This window comes from Physeter macrocephalus, chromosome 4, assembly GCF_002837175.3.
Source record: "Physeter macrocephalus isolate SW-GA chromosome 4, ASM283717v5, whole genome shotgun sequence".
Classification (NCBI taxonomy): Eukaryota; Metazoa; Chordata; class Mammalia; order Artiodactyla; family Physeteridae; genus Physeter; species Physeter macrocephalus.
The window spans coordinates 80,543,343-80,563,146 of record NC_041217.1 but is presented as its reverse complement, the minus strand read 5'-3'; the positions used below and the strand labels follow the sequence as shown (position 1 = coordinate 80,563,146).

The 19,804-nt window shown below is 38.4% G+C and overlaps 1 long non-coding RNA gene across 10 annotated transcripts in view; it reads left to right on the top strand.

Annotated features, from left to right (window-relative positions):
• The first annotated feature begins 340 nt into the window (after positions 1-340).
• The window catches only part of LOC102995307 (uncharacterized), a 36,502-nt gene continuing 17,038 nt past the window's right edge, over positions 341-19,804 (top strand). For 3 of the 10 annotated variants that reach the window (XR_008617147.1, XR_003679530.2, XR_448551.4), the window contains exons 1-6: positions 633-978; positions 9,179-9,312; positions 11,056-11,145; positions 14,673-14,770; positions 14,893-15,000; positions 19,401-19,639. This is a non-coding gene — a long non-coding RNA (uncharacterized lncRNA). Of the gene's footprint in view, positions 547-632; positions 979-1,166; positions 1,248-1,637; positions 1,707-9,178; positions 9,313-11,055; positions 11,146-13,725; positions 14,072-14,672; positions 14,771-14,892; positions 15,001-19,400; positions 19,640-19,804 lie in introns of those variants that run through there. The other 7 variants (XR_003679529.2, XR_003679528.2, XR_003679527.2 and 4 more) reach the window with 7 other exon arrangements.

The following is a 19,804-nucleotide window of genomic DNA, read 5'->3' as shown; positions in this document are numbered from 1 at the left end:
CCACTCCTTCCTTCGACTGGGCCCTCCGCGGAAGGCACGCGGCGGACGAGGGACCTACGAGACCCCGCCGGCTCCTCGGTTGCCACCGCCTCCCCACCCTTAGGTCCAAGGTGCCCGACGGCCCTGGCCCCTCCTCGCACCAATCCCAGCCCGGGGCTACTCAGGCGAGCCCAATCACCGTCCGAGAGGGGCGGCCCTTGCCGCTGCGGGCCCCACCACCCTCCAGAGTAACACCATGTGCATCCAATAAGCTTTGGAAATTCCACATCTTCGCCTGTCCTCTCCGGGGAGGGGCGGGATCAAACTAAGGGCCGGAGGCAGAGCGGCCTGAGGGCTTGGGCCTCGGAGGAGAAAAAGACTAACGCTGCAAGTGAGCGGCATAGTATAGCCAGCGTCACCATTTCACGGCGACTGCCCCCACTCTCTACGGCTGTGGCGACCAGAGAGGCCAGAGTACCACTTAAAAAGCCGCGCTGATGTGCCACGGGGACGGCCTCCTTGCGCCCTCGGATTGGTCCCACCAACCCAGCCTGCGCCCTCTCATTGGTGGGTGGCGCTGTCAGGTGGTCCCGAGCTCTGCCCAGGGCTTGCTGGGAGTTGAAGCGGGGGGAGATTTCCTGGTTCCCGAGGCCTCGGACCCCGCGACTGGCGTTTTTTCCTCGGCGCGGCTGAGAGCCTGCGAGTTCCCCTCTGGGCCTCCCAGCTTATTTTAGTTAAGGAGTCCCCGAGGCCTAGCGTGCTGGTTACCAGAGCTTCTAGAAGCGGCTTGCCGGCTCCTGGCATTTTCCGGGCCAGACTGGTTCTGAGGACGCGTCAGGGAGACCGTTGGACCCAGGTCTAGCGTTGCCTTCGTTCGGCCAGCGCCCGGGAGCTCGACTCCAGATTCCCTGGGGCTGGAGAAGCCGTTGTTTCGTCCGTCGGGGCCAGAGGTGCAGATGACTAAGGGGTTGTTTGTCATCCAGAATTCTACAGTTTTGTGTAAGAGAAGCAGGGCAAGTTTGTCCGCTGTTTTTTATCAATCAGGGGCGGCCCGTGACCGGTCACAATGGGATAGTGGAAGATGTCAAAGAGGGATAAGTCCTTTGTGGGCTCACAAACTAATGGGAAGATGAACACATCAGGCATTCTTTCCTTCACAGTTTCTTTGTCTTCTTATAGTGTCCTTACGAGGAGTCTCCTGATTTGGCCTTCTGGGGGATTTGCTACACTTGGGATCTAGGACTTGTATCTCTAGAATTACAGAAATGGTAACGCTCTGGCTCCTTACCCTCCACTTGTTCTCCTTATCTTAACCCGTGTAGGATGTCTGATTATCTATCTCATTGCTTGCTTTGTTAATGACTTTCCCTACTTGATTTGGACCCAATGGGCAACTGTCTCATTGATGTCTTCATTATCCATTTCATGCTGTAGACACAGAGCCTAGAGCCTAAGCTTTAAGAAATATGGAATCTGAAACAAACGAACAAAAACTTGACTCTGAAATATGAAAAGAAACTATAAAATAAAAATTGAAATTTTTGGCCATATCCAAAATATAACATGTCAGTGAGTCAAATGCCACTTTTATATGTAAATTACATGTAATTTCCAAAAGTAAGCATGCCTACAAAGGTCTTAAAATCGTCCTTACCTAGATTTCTTCAGCTTCTTGTCCTCCATACCTACTGGCTCAGAATCTGCTTTCTCCTCTCCAGTATGCTGGGGTAAGTCACAAAAACTGTGCAGACTTGGGTTTGCTATATATTCTTGCTCTGAACTTCACCTCAACCCTCCCTGATGCCCAGTCATGCTTTGCTTCATCTCTTATTTATGCTCTATCATATTTCCCATGGTAGATGTTCCAAGCTTCTCTTGTTTAAAAAGTGCTTTATAATTTACATGTTTATTATCTTACTTAATCTTTTAAAAACTCTCTGAGGAAAGTCTCAAGTTTGGTGGCCAGCCCACGGTAACACATCTGAGACTTGAACTCTGTCTTATGATGCCATGTTTAAGATTCTAGCGCAACCACCTCTCTACCCTTTCCTTCCCCAGCTTCTTAAGCACTGAATCCTTTATATACTCAGCAAGTAACTGCCTTTAATTGAGTAAGAAAAGCAACTCCCTCACTTTTTACTAAAAAAATCTATGATTCATCACACCTCCTTTCAGACCTCTCCTGACCGCTTTTCTTCTATTCCAAGTTTAACCCCACAGGACTTTTGCTCTTGATTCCAACCTTTCCTGCCTTCTCAAAACCTTGCTATTCCTACATTTTCAGTCAATCCTTTACTAGCGTGTTCTTCTACCAAATCCTCCCTTGACTAGGCTGCCTGTCAACTTACTGACCTTTGTGACTCTCGCCACTACATTTCAGAAGAGTAATCTCACTTTCTGCTTTCATCATGGTCTTCTCATTATCACCATCGCCACCCATTTTTTTCCTCCCCCAAATAAACTGACTCCTCTTTCCTGTTGAGACTTCTCTTGTGGATCACAAGTGACCATGTCACTGGCCTTTCCTCACTACAATCTCTTTAGTATTCATCATTGTTATGTACTTCTTCATCCTTAAAACTTGCTTTCCCCCTTGCCTTCTGAAGTACTCTCCTGGCCTTCTCGTCTCCTGGACTGCTTCTCACGTTCTCCTTCCTCACTAGTTCCCCTTCCTCCACTTTACCTTTTCTTCTTATACAGATGATCCTCAGATTCACACTTTCAGTACTGACCTTTCTCCTGAGCTTTGGTCACAGCCATCTGTTATAAACCTGTGCTCAAATGTGGCCCCATCACCTTAAGCCCTGCATATCTTAAACTTCATTGAGCTTCTTTATTCACCAAACTATGCTCTTTGAATTTTCCTATTTTATTCTCTCAAGGATATCATCCTTCTCCCTTCCCTCCAGCTTGAAACCTTATAGTGCTCTTGGCCTCCTTTCTCTTTTTCCATATCCAGGCAGATAACCTTTTCCATCCCCACTGCCAATACCTTACTGTGAAGAATTTTCTGAGGATAAGGACATTATCACCCTTACTTCAAGTATTATACTAGTCTCTGAATTATTCCTGCCCTCCATTTTTTCTCAGTTGAATTTATACAGTTTTTCCAAATTATTTGTAAAAATATGATACAAATCAGTCTTCATTCTAAAAGCTTCAGTAGCTCCCAATCCCCATAGGATAAAATCTGGATTCCTTAATAGATCCATAAAACTTGCCTTTTAGTTTACCTAAACATTGCCAAGAACACTTCTTGGCCTTATCCAATTTTGTCTTCAGAATTCTTCCACCTTTATTATTTAAACATACTTTCTCTTTTTCTTTTTTTTTAAATTAATTTTTATTGGAGTACAGTTGCTTTACACTGTTGTGTTTCTACTGTACAGCAAAGTGAATCAGCTATACGTATACGTATATCCCCTCTTTTTCGGCTTTCCCATTTAGGTCACCACAGAGCATTGAGTAGAGTTCCCTGTGCTATACAGTAGGTTCTCATTAGTTATCTATTTTATACATAGTATCTTTAGTGTATATATGTCAATCCCAATCTCCCAATTCCTCCCACTTCTTTTTTTTAATTGACTTTTTCTTTTTTTTTTAATTGAAGTATAGTTGTTTTACAACGTTGTGTTAAATTATGCTGTAGAGCAAAGTGATTCAGTTATACATGTATATATTCTTTTCCATTATGGTTTATCACAGGATATTGAATATAGTTCCCTGTGTTATACAGTAGGACCTTGTTGTTTATCCATTCTATATATAATAGCTTACATCTGCTAACCTCAGCCTCCCACTCCATCCCTCCCCAACCTATCCTCCCCCTTGGCAACCACAATCTGTTCTTTATGTCTATGAGTCTGTTTGTGTTTCGTAGATAGGTTCATTTGTGTCATATTTTAGATTCCACATATAAGCGATATCATATGGTATTTGTCTTTCTCTCTCTGACTTACTTCACTTAGTATGATAATCTCTAGTTCCATCCATGTTGCTGCAAATGGCATTATTTCATTCTTTTTTTATGGCTGAGTAGTATTCCATTGTATTATATATATGTACTGCATCTTCTTTATCCTTTCATCTGTTAGTGGACATTTAGGTTGTTTCCAAGTCTTGGTTGTTGTGAATAGTGCTGCTGTGAACATAGGGGTGCATGTATCTTTTTGCATTATAGTTTTGTCTGGATATATGCCCAGGAGTAGGATTACTGGATCATATGGTAATTCTATTTTTAGTTTTTTGAGGAATCTCCATTCTGTTTTTCTATAGTGGCTGTACCAACTTACATTTCCATAAGAGCGTTCTCTTTTCTCCACACCCTCTTCAGCATTTGTTATTTGTAGACTTTTTAACAATGGCCATTCTGACCAGTGTAAGGTGGTACCTCATTGTAGTTTTGATTTGCATTTCTCTAATAATTAGCAGTGTTGAATATCTTTTCATGTGCCTATTGACTATTTGTATTTCTTCTTTGGAGAAATGTTTATTTAGGTCTTCTGCCCATCTTTTGATTGGGTTGTTTGTTTTTTGTTGTTGTTGAGTTGTATGAGCTGTTTGTATACTTTGGAAATTACAGAGATTTGGAAATCTCTTGTCTGTTGCATCATTTGCAAATATTTTCTCCCATTCGGTAGGTTGTCTTTACATTTTGTTGATGGTTTCCTTTGCTGTGCAAAAGCTTGTAGGTTTGATTAGGTCTCATTTGTTTATTTTTGTTTTTATTTCTATTGCCTTGGTTGGTATGATTTATGTCAGAGAATGTTTTGCCTATGATCTCTTCTAGGAGTTTTAAGGTGTCATGTCTTATTTTTAAGTCTTTAAGCCATTTTGAGTTTATTTTTGTATATGGTGTGAGGGTATGTTCTAACTTCATTGATTTTCATGCGGTTGTCCAACTTTCCCAACACCACTTGCTGAAGAGACTTTTTTCCATTGTGTATTCTTGCCTCCTTTGTTGAAGATTAATTGACTGTAGGTGTGTGGGTTTATTTCTGAGCTCTCTATTCTGTTCCATTGATCCATATGTCTGTTTTTGTGCCAGTACCATGCTGTTTTGATTATTGTAGCTGTGTAGTATGGTCTGAAGTCCGGGAGGGTTATGCCTCCAGCTTTGTTCTTTTTCCTTAGGATTGCTTTGGCAATTCTGGGTTTTCTATGGTTCCATATAAATTTTAGGATTATTTGTTCTAGTTCTGTGAAAAATGTCATGGGTAATTTGATAGGGATTGCATTAAATCTGTAGACTGCTTTGGCTAGTATGGCCATTTTAACAATATTAATTCTTCCCATCCAAGAGCATGCGATATCTTTCCATTTCTTTGAATCATCTTCAGTTTCCTGTATTAATGTTTTATGGTTCTCAGCATATAAGTCTCACTTCCTTGGTCAGGTTTATTCTTAAGTATTTAATTTTTTTTTTTTGGTGCCATTTTAAAAGGTAATTTTTTTTACATTCCCTTTCTGATATTTCATTGTTAGTGTAAAGAAATGCAACCAATTTCTGAAACATACCCTTCCTTCTATGTTACGCTGCTTCACACTACTTCCGTGAAACTTCCCCTGTTATTTCAGAGCTCCAGATTTGACTCCAGTAGCTCTTCTGCCTATACTTTTCACTTTTCAGTTTGTGCTACATTCTGGTATTAAACCTTTTTATTTATTATGCATGTATTGATATATATATACATATATATACACATACACACATACATTCTTTGTCTATTAAGATGAAAAACCCTTGGCAACCAATCCTGTGCCTACACAGTAGACATCTAATAAAGACTTATTAGTGATGAGGCAAATAAATGATCTCAAAGTAGAACAAATGGGATGACCTGCAACCAAGAGTTTTGTGGATAATGCAGACCATAAGTGATATGGGGTGAGATTAAGGGAGAGGATTATATTAGTACTCTACTTTCCCAGAATTAGTTAGTGTTTTGTTCCATGCTCACATACTGCTTCATCTTTCTGGGGACCCCAGGCAGAAAATAGTTATAGGGAAGTGCAGTCATGGGATCAGAGGAACAGGACTGATGTAAGTGACCAGGTCCATCAAGGTGTCTAAGGAGTTTCAGCCCACTCCTGTAGCCCAAGACAGGGAATGTACCAAAGACAAGAAGACTAGGAAGGGAAGATGACCCATCAGGAAACCAGGCAGGTCTGCATTACACAGTATGCCTGATCATCACCACCAGCCATGGAGTGAATGTATAGAAAGTGAACCAGAGAGCCATGTCAGACTTATCTTTCAACATTATAGCTGTTTCTGTCACTCACCATCCTTCCTCCTTCCTTATTTCAGAGCAAGGACAGTCCTTTCTCCTAAGATCTGTGTTCTGAAGCCCAGTCTCATCTGCCTCCTCCTTCTCCTCTCTCTTCATACTTCCTTTTTTTTTTAAATTAAATTAAATTTTCTAGCTTCATTGAGATATATTTGACATATAATACTGTATAAGTTTAAGGTGTACAACTTGTTGATTTGATACATTTATGTATTACAAAATTATTACCAACATAGCTTAGCTAACACCTGCATCATACCACATAATTACCATTTCTTTTTTGTGGTGAGAACCTTTGAGATCCACTCTCTTAGCAACTTTCAACTATACAACACACTATTGTTAACTGTAATCACCATGCTGTACATTAGATCCCCAGAACTTATTCCTCTTATAACTGGAAGTTTGTACATTTGATTACCGTCTCCTATTTTCCCCTGCCACCTACCCCTAGTAACTATCAGTCTAGTCTGTTTCTATGAGTTTGGCTTTTTCAGATTCCACATGTAATTGATATCATACTTTCTGGTGGATTTTCTTTCAGCTCATACCCATGCTTCACTCTCTTCTTCTACCCTACAACCTGTCTTGAGCTCCTGATTTTGCTCTGCCTCTTAAAAAGAATAGTCTACACTTGTTTCTCTAATTCTCCTCACATTTTACTCCTAAACAGAGTACAGTTTGGCTTTTCCTCTCACCATTCCCTGAAATTGCTGTTGCCAAAGTCTCTGATAACTTCCCACTTGCTGTATCCAGTGGATACTTTTCAGTTATTATCTATAGAATTTGCTATAGCTTTTGACATTGACAATTTCTTCTTGAAACTTTCCCCTGTTTGGTTGCTATAACACTCTTCTTGATCTTCTCTCCTCTTCCTGCCCCTCTAATCACTCCTTTTCTTTCTCTTTGCGGTGTACTACTTCCTCTATGTGGCTTTTAAACGTTGTTATTTCCCAGGGCCCTTTAGCCCTCCTCCACTCTTTAAAAAAAAAAACAAAAAAACTTTTCATCTTCCCTTGGTTGTTGTGGGATTTGGAGGTGAAAGCTCCAGCCCACCGCAGGGAGCAGCTCCCTCCCTGCTCTTCCTGCTTTACTTCAAATTCTTATCATACGTTGTTTGGATTACGAATTAGTGTCCGTTTCCAATCCATTCGCTATAATCCTGTTAGAGATCTTTCTGAAACTACATTTTGATCATGATCTTCAGTGGCTATTCAGTACCTTCATTTATTCATCAAATATCATTTAAGCACCTGGAATACGTTTTCCCCAAATGTCTTCGTGGCTCGCTCTCCACTAGAATAATCAATTCTGTGAAGGGAGGGACTTTTGACTTTGTGCCAGGATTTATCATTGTGTAGAACAAGCAAAAATCCCTGCTCTCATGCAGATTATTTTCTAGTAGGGGCTTGACTCTACCTCTGCCAGCCCAGCCAAGTTCATTTCTTGCACTGCCCCACCCTGATCTCAGCATGCACCCTGAGCTTCTGCCTCTTTTATGATTGTACAAGCTACTTGCTCTGCTTAGGACACCCTGCTCATTCTCCTTGCCTAGTTAATTCCTACCCATTGGTCAAAGCTCAGATTTCAGACGTCAGCTTCTCTAGGAATCCTTCATTGATCAAGTCTTTATTACGTGCTGCTCTATGTGCTACCCTTGTTACTCTGTGATGACCTCTAATAAGCCTTTAACATTCTGCATTTCAATTTTATACTTGCTTGTCTGTTTCTGCCCTCTGCCCTCACTACACCCCACCCCTCCCACACTAAGAACAAGGGACAGTGTTTTATTTCTGCATTCCCAACATTGGGCACATGTCTCATAGTATGGTTTACTAAATGTTGCATACGTGAATAAATGGCCTAGATTCATGTTTAATTTCTAAGAAACTTATCATAATGATAGGATAGATGATTGGAGAAATTTATTGTTTATTTCAGTAGGTCATTTTTGCTTTCTGATTTTTTTTTGTCCAAGAGCCTGAGTCTTTAGTGCCATCTAGTGGAAGTAGCTGCAATAAAAAGCTATGCTACTGGTAAAGCTTGGACAGTGCGCACTGTTCTATCTTGTTTATTTTGAACAGAGACATAGAAGGTAGAACTTGGTCGCATTGCATTATTGGCGCTTTGATTTACATCTGGAAATTCACTGTACCCTGAGATTATTCTAATTGTGAGATCTAGCAAGTATAAATACTCCCTTATACTGGATATTTTCTGATAAATGGGAAACTCCTCAACTTTGAGGTGTATGATGCAATGGCTAGAATGATCTGAGCTTTGAGGCTCTCCTTGTGTAACTGCTTTTAGGTCAGACTGGAAGTAAACAAGAACTAAGTTCCATTATTACTTAACTACCTACCTTTTCAGAAAAAAAATTTTACGCTGTCTTATCCAAGATCTTCTGGCTCTTCTCACTTGGCTCCTAATCATCTGACCAAATTCTCTGCCATGACCCCAGACATTCTATAGTTGTTGTAGTCAGGAAGCTGCACCCAATCTTAATTGGTTTGGCATAAATATTAACTATTCTTAGACTATTTATACATTATTGCACACTCTATTCATATCTTTATGTAAATTCCTTTGCTATATTTATCATGTAATAAAACTCATTAACCTTTTAAGATGCATCTGATACATTATATTAAATTAATGTGGATAAATGCTTTGTGATCGTATCTCAAAAATTTATCTTCTATATAAAATATACATGATTAAATTAAGTCAGTAATAATATAAAGAAAATGGCATATTTGGAGATTAGTGATGATTCTCGTGATTCAAATTAGAGCAGCAGTTGTGGAGTGCTCATTCTGTTATATTAGAGAATGGATCATAAAAGTCATGCTTTGCACTCTTTATAATGTTGCATTATAATTTAACATATGCTGTTTTTTTCCTCTTAGGATTCTTTTGTGATTTATATTTAATGAATGTGTCAACTTCCAAGATTAATCATGAAAATTTTGATTTAGAAGAGACCCTTTGTTTGGAATATGTTTGCCCTAGGTATCTTCATGGCTTATTCTCTACCAAAATGGTAAGTCTTTGAGGGCAAGGACTATTGTCCATTAAATTCTATGTCTATCCACAGTATCTAGATGCATGCCTGTCCCATAGTTGGAGCCCAATAATTATTTATTGAATGGATGTATGAGAAAATTGAGGCATGGCTAGGTAAAGACATTGGCTTAAGGTCACACAAGAAGTTAGTGGTAGAACTGGGCAAGAGTCCGTGTTTTCTGACTGCTACTCTGTTGAGTGATTCAATACAACACCTCATCTCTAATCGGTGCTGCTTTTAAACCAGGCCCCTGGGTCCCCTGCCCTGGGTCCTTTGCTTTGAAAGGACCCACTGTGACCATTCTCCAGTTACATCCCTTCCCAGGGGCCAAGATATTCTAAGAGTACTCTCCCCACTACTCTCCACCCCGCCCCACCGCGCATTGACACACACACATTCCAGAGGATACTCTAGCTACCAGGGATTCTTGAAATTCCCTGACAGATAGCTGGAAGCCCACTTCCAGGGCCTGTGCTGGCTCTTCTTCGGTTATAGACAGATATGTGTGCCCACACCTAGGCCTCAGGAGTGGTAAAGGCCAGCTGTTGTGGGTGGTGGAGCTTGATCAAGTTTGTTGGGATAGCCACACAAATGTGTGTGAGGCCCTCTGTTGGGTGGAAGGAGAAGAACAGATCATGGGCTGTTTGCGTCTGTTTCTCCTCTTGCTCATGGTCCCTCAAATGTTAGGGGCAGGCCTACCTCCATAATAAATCTGGTTCTCCCCACATATTAAATGTCATTTAAACCAGCACTGAGTGAATACCTGTATTGTGCCAGACGCTGCGCTAGGCATTTTCAAATGTATTTTCTCATTTATGTGTTACTCTTAGGAAGACTCAGAAGTGACTTGCCTAAGCACCCACAGCTGACTAGGTGCAGAGCTAAATGCATAGCAGTATCTTCAGGAAGAGTTAAATGCTCTATACTTAACAAGACACACACACGCATGTGTATATAATGTAATTATATATATAGTTATATATTTTACATATATATTATATAAAAATGTATATTTATCATATATATGCATGTGTATGTACATGTCTGGGGGTGTATGTGTGTTACATACATACATACATACATTGTGTGTATATAGATTTTTTTTCATTGATAAAATAATGTTTGATAAAAACACTTGAACAATTTAAGAAAGTGTAAGTAAATAGTAAATCTCCCATGCCACGCCTTGAGTCAGAGACAACCAATTAACTTTTCTGTTGTTGTTGTTGTTGTTAAAGATACTCATATATTTTAAAACTTACCACCAACAATTTTTGAACTTTTTTATTTGGACAACTTTAGATATAAGCTGTGTACAAGTGGAGAGAAAAGTATAACACAGCCCCAAGTACCCATCATTCAGCTTCACCAGTTAATGGCATTCTGTCATTCTTATATATTTCTCCAACTTTTATTATCATTTTTCTTTGTTGGAGTACTTTAAATCAAATCCCAGGTAATCATGTCATTTTATTAAATTATATTAAGATACTTATTTGAAAAGATGGAAAAATTTTGACTTTTCATGTAGACTTTTTAGTTTTAAAAATGCCATATACAGTTAAATACCGGTTTTATATATTTATTTTTAAATTTCTTCCTTTATTTCAAAGAGGACTCAGATGGGAGTTAGACATTTAATAATGATTTTTGTAATTATAAATAAAGCTTACATGATATGTGTGCATTCTGCTTTATGTCATGCTCTTTTCTTTGCAGGATTCTGTGGGACTGCCCTTTTATTCTGTTATAATTGGTCCACTTTCTGGTTTTTTCCTTTCCCTTCATTTGGAAGAGCTGTTAGAAATGGTAAGCAAATAAATGCTTTTTTTCCTCATTTCTGTGAGTGATAGAACTTGAAAGTGATGAATATGAAAAGGCAGACTCATTTAACATAGTGCCTTTTCTAATTCAAATGACAGCTAACTTTTCTGAGCTAAAGTGCACCCACATCTTGGCAATAGCGTTTAGAGCATGAGTAGATTATAATGTTTCATGGCATGCAGAGAGGTCTGTACATTAGTTCCAGGAATGTTGCTAGGAAATATAAATAAATAATGTTTCTAGTTACAAGGAAATATAAATAATCCCCACCAACTGAGGCAAAGCCTAGTTATTTATTTCCATAATGACAAAAACTACTTTTTTAAGTACCTATTTTCTAGGTAGCATTTAAATCTGCTGTGCATTTTAATAAATTCTTCATTTTCTTGCACAGTGTACAGGACTTGAAAGCTTTTTCTCCTGTTATTAATGAGGAGTACACCTAATATTAATGAGGTATTTTCAGGAAACTCTGGTGTGATAAATTCCTTCTATTCTTCAGTGTTCTATGCCTCTCTTTTAGACAGAGTCCCATTAAAAAAAAGTCTTTGGAGTGATACTGCCTGGAGGGCTGGACTGGGGAGGGGACTCTCTGGCAAGATGCTCCTGAATATCTATGTGAGAGGAGCTGAGAGCCAGCAGTCTGGGTGGGAAGAAGATTCAAAGGGTTGTTTGGAAGCTGCAGTTGCAGAGCAAAACACTTTTTCCCTATATATGTATCCAGTGTGGCTTGGTGCTGCCACTGCTTTAGACTTAGGCTATCCAGTATGGGAGCCACTAGCTATAAGTGGCTTTTGAGCACTTGAAATGTTGTTAATATAAATTAGAAATGGTGTAAGTGTAAAATACGTGCTGGTTTTCAAAGATTTATTGTAAAAAAATGTAAAATATCTCATTTAATAATATTTTATCTTGATTGCGCATTAAAATGTTATATAATATATATTTTAAATATAGACTATTTTTTAGAGTAGTTTTAGATTCACAGAAAAATTGAGCAAAAAATGTGGAGAGTTCTATATGTTCCCCCCACCGCCAGCCTCCCTCACTATCAACACCCTGCACTAGGGAGTTACACTTGTTATAACTGATTAGTTATAATTGATACAAATTATCACCCAAAGTCCATATTTACATTAGGGTTTACTCTTGGTGTTGTACATTCTATAGGTTTTGACAAATGTATAATGACATGTATCCCCTATTATAGTATCATACAGAATAGTTTCACTGTGCTTCACTTGTTTATCTCTTCTTCCCAAACTGCTAACAACTTTTTATTGTCTATAGTCTTGCCCTTTCCAGAAAGTCATAGAGTGAGTAGCCTTTTCAGATTGGCTTCTTTCACTTAATAATATTCATTTAAGATTCTTCCATGTCTTCATGGCCTGATAGCTCATTTCTTTTTAGCGCCGAATAACATTCCAGTGTATGAAATGTACTATAGTTCATTTATCTAAAAGTGATAATATTTTAATTAAAATCTATTAAATCTATTATTAAATTTATTTTCACTTGTTTCTTTTTTACTTTTTAAATGTGGCTTCTAAAATAAAATTACATAGACTGCTCACATTAAATTTCTACTGGACAGCACTGCTCTAGACTGTGGTAAAACAGTGTTACTGGTAGAGTTTTTCTTCAATACAACATTCTCATTCAAACACCTGTCTAAGTTTCTCTGCCTCCTACGAAGAGCATTCTCTTTCTCCAGCACTTGCCTTGATTAGGTCCTTCTGTTGCCCCCAAACTACTTGGGATTGCAATGCTCCCTCCCTAACCCCTCCCAACAGGGACTTATGTTATTTAATTCATTTTTTCAGGACCAGATGATAATTGACTTATTAGGTCTTTTACCACCATACTAGGTTCTCTGGAGAGTATAAATACGGGGTCTATGGCCAAGTGGCTTACAATAAAAAAACATTTTCTTAGAAGAACTGAAATAAAACATTAGGAGTTAACAACTTTTTTGTTAGAAATCTTAGAGTTTATCTTACTTTAATTTATATAAGTGATTCATATAATAATACTGTTTCTAAAAACTAATTGAAATAGGAGTTTATAATCTGATTTATTCCTCTTTTGTGTTGTCAGTGGTAGTGACATTGCCTGTAAGTGGGCAGTTTTTTCATTCTTGGGATATAAAAAAATCTTACTCTTTATGTGTAAAGAGAAAGAGAGAGAGAGGGACCAGATATATAGTATATCTGTATATTAAAATTTCCTGAGGGAGGCAATTAGAAAATAAATGTCTGAAAATGTTCCTTAGGGGGTTGGTCATGAAAAACAGTTTGAGACACACTGGTTTACTGGACTAGGTATTCCTAGAGTATGCATAACAGAATGTTTTTATAACCAATTAATCTCCAAAGTTTCCAAAGAGTGGAGAGGAGGAAAAAATAGAGGAAAGATAATTGAAAGATGTACATTTATAGGTTGGGGTAAAAGGAGCATCTCAAGAATGTTAGAATTCTCTACCACTAATTGATTATTAACATTTTGCCAAATTAATTAGTTCATTCATTCATTCTCTCTTCCCCCACCCCAACCCATATTATCTAGGTGAACAGAATATAGACACTCATTGCACTATTTTCTCAAGTGTTTTCTAGGTGTGAACATTTTTGAAATAAAAGGTGGGGTTAAATGCTATCATCTCCACATTCTATCTCTGTCACTCCTGTACCCTAATTCTACATTGGGGCCCTATTGGACCACAGTTTCTTGGTAACATGTTTTCTCTCACCTTTGGTCTTTTGCATGCATTGCTCCCTCTGCCTGGAGATATCATCTGGCCTCCCCATCTTCCTTCACACACAGCCTTTCCTTGGATAACTCCCAGAAGTCTTCTAAGGTTTAACTTCCTCCAGGAAGCCCTCCCTGACCACTCAGCACCACTCAAGCCTAGGTTAAGAGTCCTGCATTTATTCCCTTTGTTGTGATTGTCCTTATTATTGCCCTTGCCATGTATTATTATGCCTGTGCATTAAATTTAATCTGTCTTAATTGCACTGAGTTCCTTAAAGGCAAGGATTATGACTTATTTTATTCATCTTTTTGTCCTCTGTGGTTATTATGGGGCCTCACACGATATTTATTAAATAAAGCAACAGTTAATTTTTCTATGAGATGCATACTTGTTTTATATAATTCCATTTAAAAGGAAAAAAAAAACCAAGAAATAAAATCTTGATGTTTTGTTTATCTTGTAAAGCTTTACTGCTGATAACAGTATAATTTCAGGTTAGATTTTTATAAATATTAAATATAGCTCCCAGATCCCCGTTATTACCCCTGTAAAACTCTTGGTGAAATGTCCCTGACAATCCCAGGAGAAATTGGTTTGTTATTTCTCTCAGCTTCAACAGAACTGTCTTTCTGCCTCTGTATTATAGCATTCTGGGGGTGGGGTGGGGTGGGGAGATACCAAGATAGGAAGTTTGGAGTTTGGTGAGAGACTTATGAGTGATACTAAGCATTTTTCCTGACATGTGTATCATTTTTTATAGTTTACAGTGCACTTACTCCTCACAAAAGCCCTGTGAAGTAGACATTATTAACTCCTTTTTAAGGATGCTGCTAATAAAAGCCGGAATGTGTTATGAAGGTAAGAGTCTCTTTTTTTATTTTCTAGACTTTAGGCATTTCCCCCAAATCTGGGGTCCACTAATGTTTAATCTACAGCACCTTACCAAATTCTGCACTTCTCTTTTGTATAATATTGTGTAGGTACAACTCAAGCTGCAACTTCACTCTTCAGCAGCAGGAACTACTCTCTAATGAATGATGTACTCCAGATTGAAAATTCCTCAAGTGAAATGCTTGAGATTAAGTAAGGTCAGTTGTTTTTCTAACTTATCAAATCTTTTGGTATGTAATTCTATATATTTACCCAAGATGAAGGCTATGATTGCAGCTGTGTGTGCAGTGGACAGAGACTGGAAAGGGCATGCACAGACATAGTAATCATTATTAGGGTGGTGGATTTAGGAGTAATTTTTTCTCTATAAGTTAAAAATTGTATATAATTTTTAGAGTAGGTACATACCCAAGTTATTTTGCACATTAATTAAGGGAAGCTAATAGCCACCCATTTTGAATCTTATTAGATTCTTAGCTAATTTAACTCACTCGTTGAGCAGCCATTTTCCCTCTGTCTTTCCATCTCCCATCAAGAAATCTCCCTCCCTCTCCTCTCAATAACATGCATAGTACTCTGCCAGAATCATTGGATCAAACCACAGCATCATGCCACATTGACCCAGAAAGACTTGTTCCTCTATTTCTTAACTCTGTCGTTCCTCTGTTGTGAATCAGGCCTAATGAATTCTTGCTTTTCTCCTCCTGAAGCAAATTACTTTGTTCAGAAGAAGTCAGTCTTAAATTCTACCATGCCTCAAAGGGGTGGTTGTTTGATCAAAAATCAAAAATTAAAATGAAACTGAAGCGAAGAGGATTAGTTTAGAGGCTGGGCAATTGTTCACTTAAGAGAACATGCTGAATTAGGCAGGAACAATAAGGATGAAGAGGAGTAGATGGATTATAGAGGCTTTTGGGAGTGTAATTGACAAGAATTGATGACCAATTAATAAGGATGTGTTAGGGATCAAAGATGACTGAGACCTCTAGCTTGGATGCCTTAAGTAGATACTGCAACTCACAAAAATGAGTTTGTTTTGGATATGTTTAGAATGAAATAACTTCAGATGGAGTAGTCAGTAGTTGGGAACATGTCTGTGTCAAGAGAAGGTGATGAAAACTGGAGATAAAAATTTGAGAATTATCAGATTTTTTTGGTAACTAACAGAAATGTATGTGATCTTTCAGTTAAAATGACCCTCTTCCTTTGGTGTAAATTACATCTGCTCCATAATATATGTTTGAGACATCTTTACTATTTTCATACTGTTAATGATAGGATTCTGGACCATCATTTGCCCAGAGAGCAATTGAGTATCTGAAGCAGAGAGGAAAGTCAAAGGGAAGGAATTGATCATTTAGTGAACTCAGAAGCTGTCTGTGCTCTGGGAATAAGAGACTGTGGGTGGTCTTCAAATGACAAGAGAACTTAGAGATCCACTTTCATGGCCCTTTCTGGCAGTCTAACTCCAGAGGGGTTTTTTGTTTGTTTGTTTGTTTGTTTTGTTTTTGTTTTTAAATCACAGCTTGGGTCCTAATACAAATCTGAGCAGAGTCCTGTAGGCCTCTTCTTTCCACACCTGGCAGGGAGCTGGCTCAGTGTGGCCACACCCATGTGAAAGCTCTTAAACAAAGTTGGTCACCCTTTGTGCTGCCATTTCAACTGACCAATAGTCCAAATGACATTTATGCATACTGAGGATTGTCTGACCCTCCCTACAATGGCTGATAGATAGGTAATGTGATTATTCTTTTTCCTTGACTGAGCAGGCTGTACCTCTGGAGGGCCCTGGAAGCCCTTGACAAGAGAATGACCTGGTACAAGCTTCTGAGCTTTGGAGGATACCCTTCCTAACAAGGCCATTTCCTCAGGGGTCTTCCATAGCATCATAGTTGCCTGCTCTTTCTTTTCCTACAAATATATAGAGCATTAGTGTGCAAAAGTGTCACTCTGTACTGTAATGGGAGTTGGGTGACTACTCTCTACTTGAATGCTTGGCCCTGATGAGTCCAGTGCAGCTATGCCCAGCCTAAGCATTCTACTCTAACAGCAGCTCAGAGGATTGCTCTGCTCCTTCAAATCTGCTTGGAAGTTTTTTCCCCAAATAAGCCCTCTTTTTTTTTAATTCAAAAAATTTTTTAAAAATTTTAATACAATTTTTAAAGGTTACTTTGCATTTACAGTTATTGCAAAATATTGGCTGCATTCCTTATGTACAATACATCCTTGAGCCTAGCTTATACCCAGTTGTTTGTACCTCCCACTTCCCCACCCCTATATTGCCTCTCCCCCCTCCCCACTGGTACCCACTAGTTTGTTCTCTATATCTGTAAGTCTGCTGCTTTTTTTGATATATTCACTAGTTTGTTATATTTTTTAGATATACAACACATATATATGTGTATATATATATATATCACTGATATAAGTGATAGTATTTGTCTTTCTCCGACTTATTTCACTTAGCATGATGTCCTCTAAGTCTATCCATGTTGCTGCAAATGGCAAAATTTTATTCTTTTTTATGACTGAGTAGCATTCTATTGTATATATATACATCACATCTTCTTTATCCAGTCATCCATTGATGGACACTTAGGTTACTTCCATATCTTGGCAATTATAGATAATGCTGCTGTGAACATTGGGGTGCATGTATCTTTTCAAATTAGTGTTTTTGTTTTTTTCGGGTGCATACCCAGGAGTGAAATTGCTGGGTCATATGGTAGTTCTATTTTTAGTTTTGTGAGAAACCTCCATACTGTTTTCCACAGTGGCTGCACCAATTTACATTCCCACCAACAGTGTACACGGGTTCCCTTTTCTCCACATCTTCTCCAACGTTTGTTATTTGTGTTCTTTTTGTTGATAGCCATTCTGACAGGTGTGATCTCATTGTGGTTTTGACTTGCATTTCCCTGATGATTAGCAATGTTGAGCATCTTTTCATGTGCTTGTTGGTCGTCTGCATTTCCTTTTTGGAAGAATGTCTATTTAGTTCTTCTGACCATTTTTTTAATTGACATATAGTTGATTTACAATGTTTTGTTAGTTTCTGCTGTACAGAAAAGTGATTCAGTTATACATATATATACGTATTCTTTTTCATATTCTTTTCCATGATGGTTTATTACAGGATATTGAATATAGTACCTTGTGCTATACAGTAAGACCTTGTTGTTTATCTATTTTATATATAGCAGTTCGTATCTGCTAATCCCAAACTCCTAATTTATCCCTCTCCCCCATCTCCCTTTCCCCTTTGGTAACCATAAGTTTGTTTTCTATGTCTGTGAGTCTGCTTTTGTTTCGTAAATAAGTTCATTTGTGTAATGTTTTAAATTCCATGTATGAGTGATATCATATGGTATTTGTCTTTCTGACTTACTTCACTTAGTATGATAATCTCTAGGTCCATCCATGTTGCTGCGAATTCTTCTGTGTGTTTTTTAATTGGGTTTGTTTTTTTGATGTTGAGTCGTATGAGCTGTTTATATATGTTTGATATTAATCCCTTATTGGTCATGTCATTTGCAAATATTTTCTCCCATTCAGTAGGTTGTCTTCATTTTGTTGATGGTTTCCTTTGATGTGCAAAAACTTTTTAGTTTAATTAGGTTCCATTTGTTTATTTTTGCTTTTGTTTCCTTTACATTAGGAGATGGATCCAAAAAGATATTGCTGTGATTTATGTCAAAGAGTGTTCTGCCTCTGTTTTCCTCTAGGAGCTTTATAATATTTGGTAGTACATTTAGGTCTTTAATCCATTTTGAGTTTATTTTTGTATGTGGTGTCAAATAAGCCCTCTTATATTTACGTTCTGTAGCACGAGAGTTAGTGTCCCTTTTGCATGACTTTGACCAACACACAGATGTTTCACTCTACAAGGACTGCAAAAAGGATTTTAGTGAGAAGGATAGAAAAAAGAAAAAAGCTGTTTTCTATCCTGAGAGCCCCAGGACAGAAAAGATTGTAGTCTACCTCTAGCCCAAAGACAGCCTTAGTTCTCAGCAAATTAGTTTAGTCACATGGAGCCAAACTGCCCTGTCACTCAGTTCTACTTGTTTGAAGATTGGACCCACACTGGTTTTATTTTTCATCTTTTCATGCTCTGTGGTCTTTTGTGACATTTAAAATAGTAACCTGTGGTTTGCGGAGGCCATTAGCCAATTCAGTTCCCTTAGCAGCATCCACCTGCTGAGCCATTGTGTTCTAGTCTTCAAGTGTCCTCTGACCTGGTTTGAAGCAGTCGCTCTTTGGACAAGGCTTTCTCTTGTGTCCCAACTGTTCAAACATTAAACATCTATTCTTGGTCAAATAGGGGGAAAAAAGCTAAGTTGGTCACATCTTTCCTATTATGGTTGCCTTGATATTCAGTTGCTCTGCCCAACCCATATTTAATACTTAATAATAGCTAATTTTATTAGTTGCTTCTTCTGTGCCAGTGTTATGGACTGAACTGTGTTCCCCCACATTCATATGTTGAAGTCCTACCCCCCAGTACCTCAGAATGTGACTGTATTTGGAGATAGGGCCTTTAAAGAGGTGATTAAGGTTAAATGGAGTAATATGGGTGGACCTTAATCTGATATTACAGGTGTCCTTATAAGAAGAGGAATAGACGCCAGGGATGCATGTACACAGAGAAGAGACCATGTAAGGACACATTGAAAAGGTGGCCATCTGCAGGCCAAGAAAAGAGGCCTTAGGAGGAACGAAACCTGCTGACACTTTGATCTTGGATTTCTAGCACCTGGAACTATGAAAAAATAAATTTCTGTTGTCTGAGCCACCCACTGCCATCTCCAGGGAATAGCTGGGTGAATATATTTGCAAGTAACTATTCTTTTTCCTTTCCTATATATACTGGTTAAAATTGTAGGTCTCACAGGTTATCAAAAGTTCAGAAACAGATATAAGTATACATATAAGAACATACAATATAGTAAAATATTTAAAAAGTCAGTAGGGATAAGGATGAGTTAATTAAGAAATAGTATT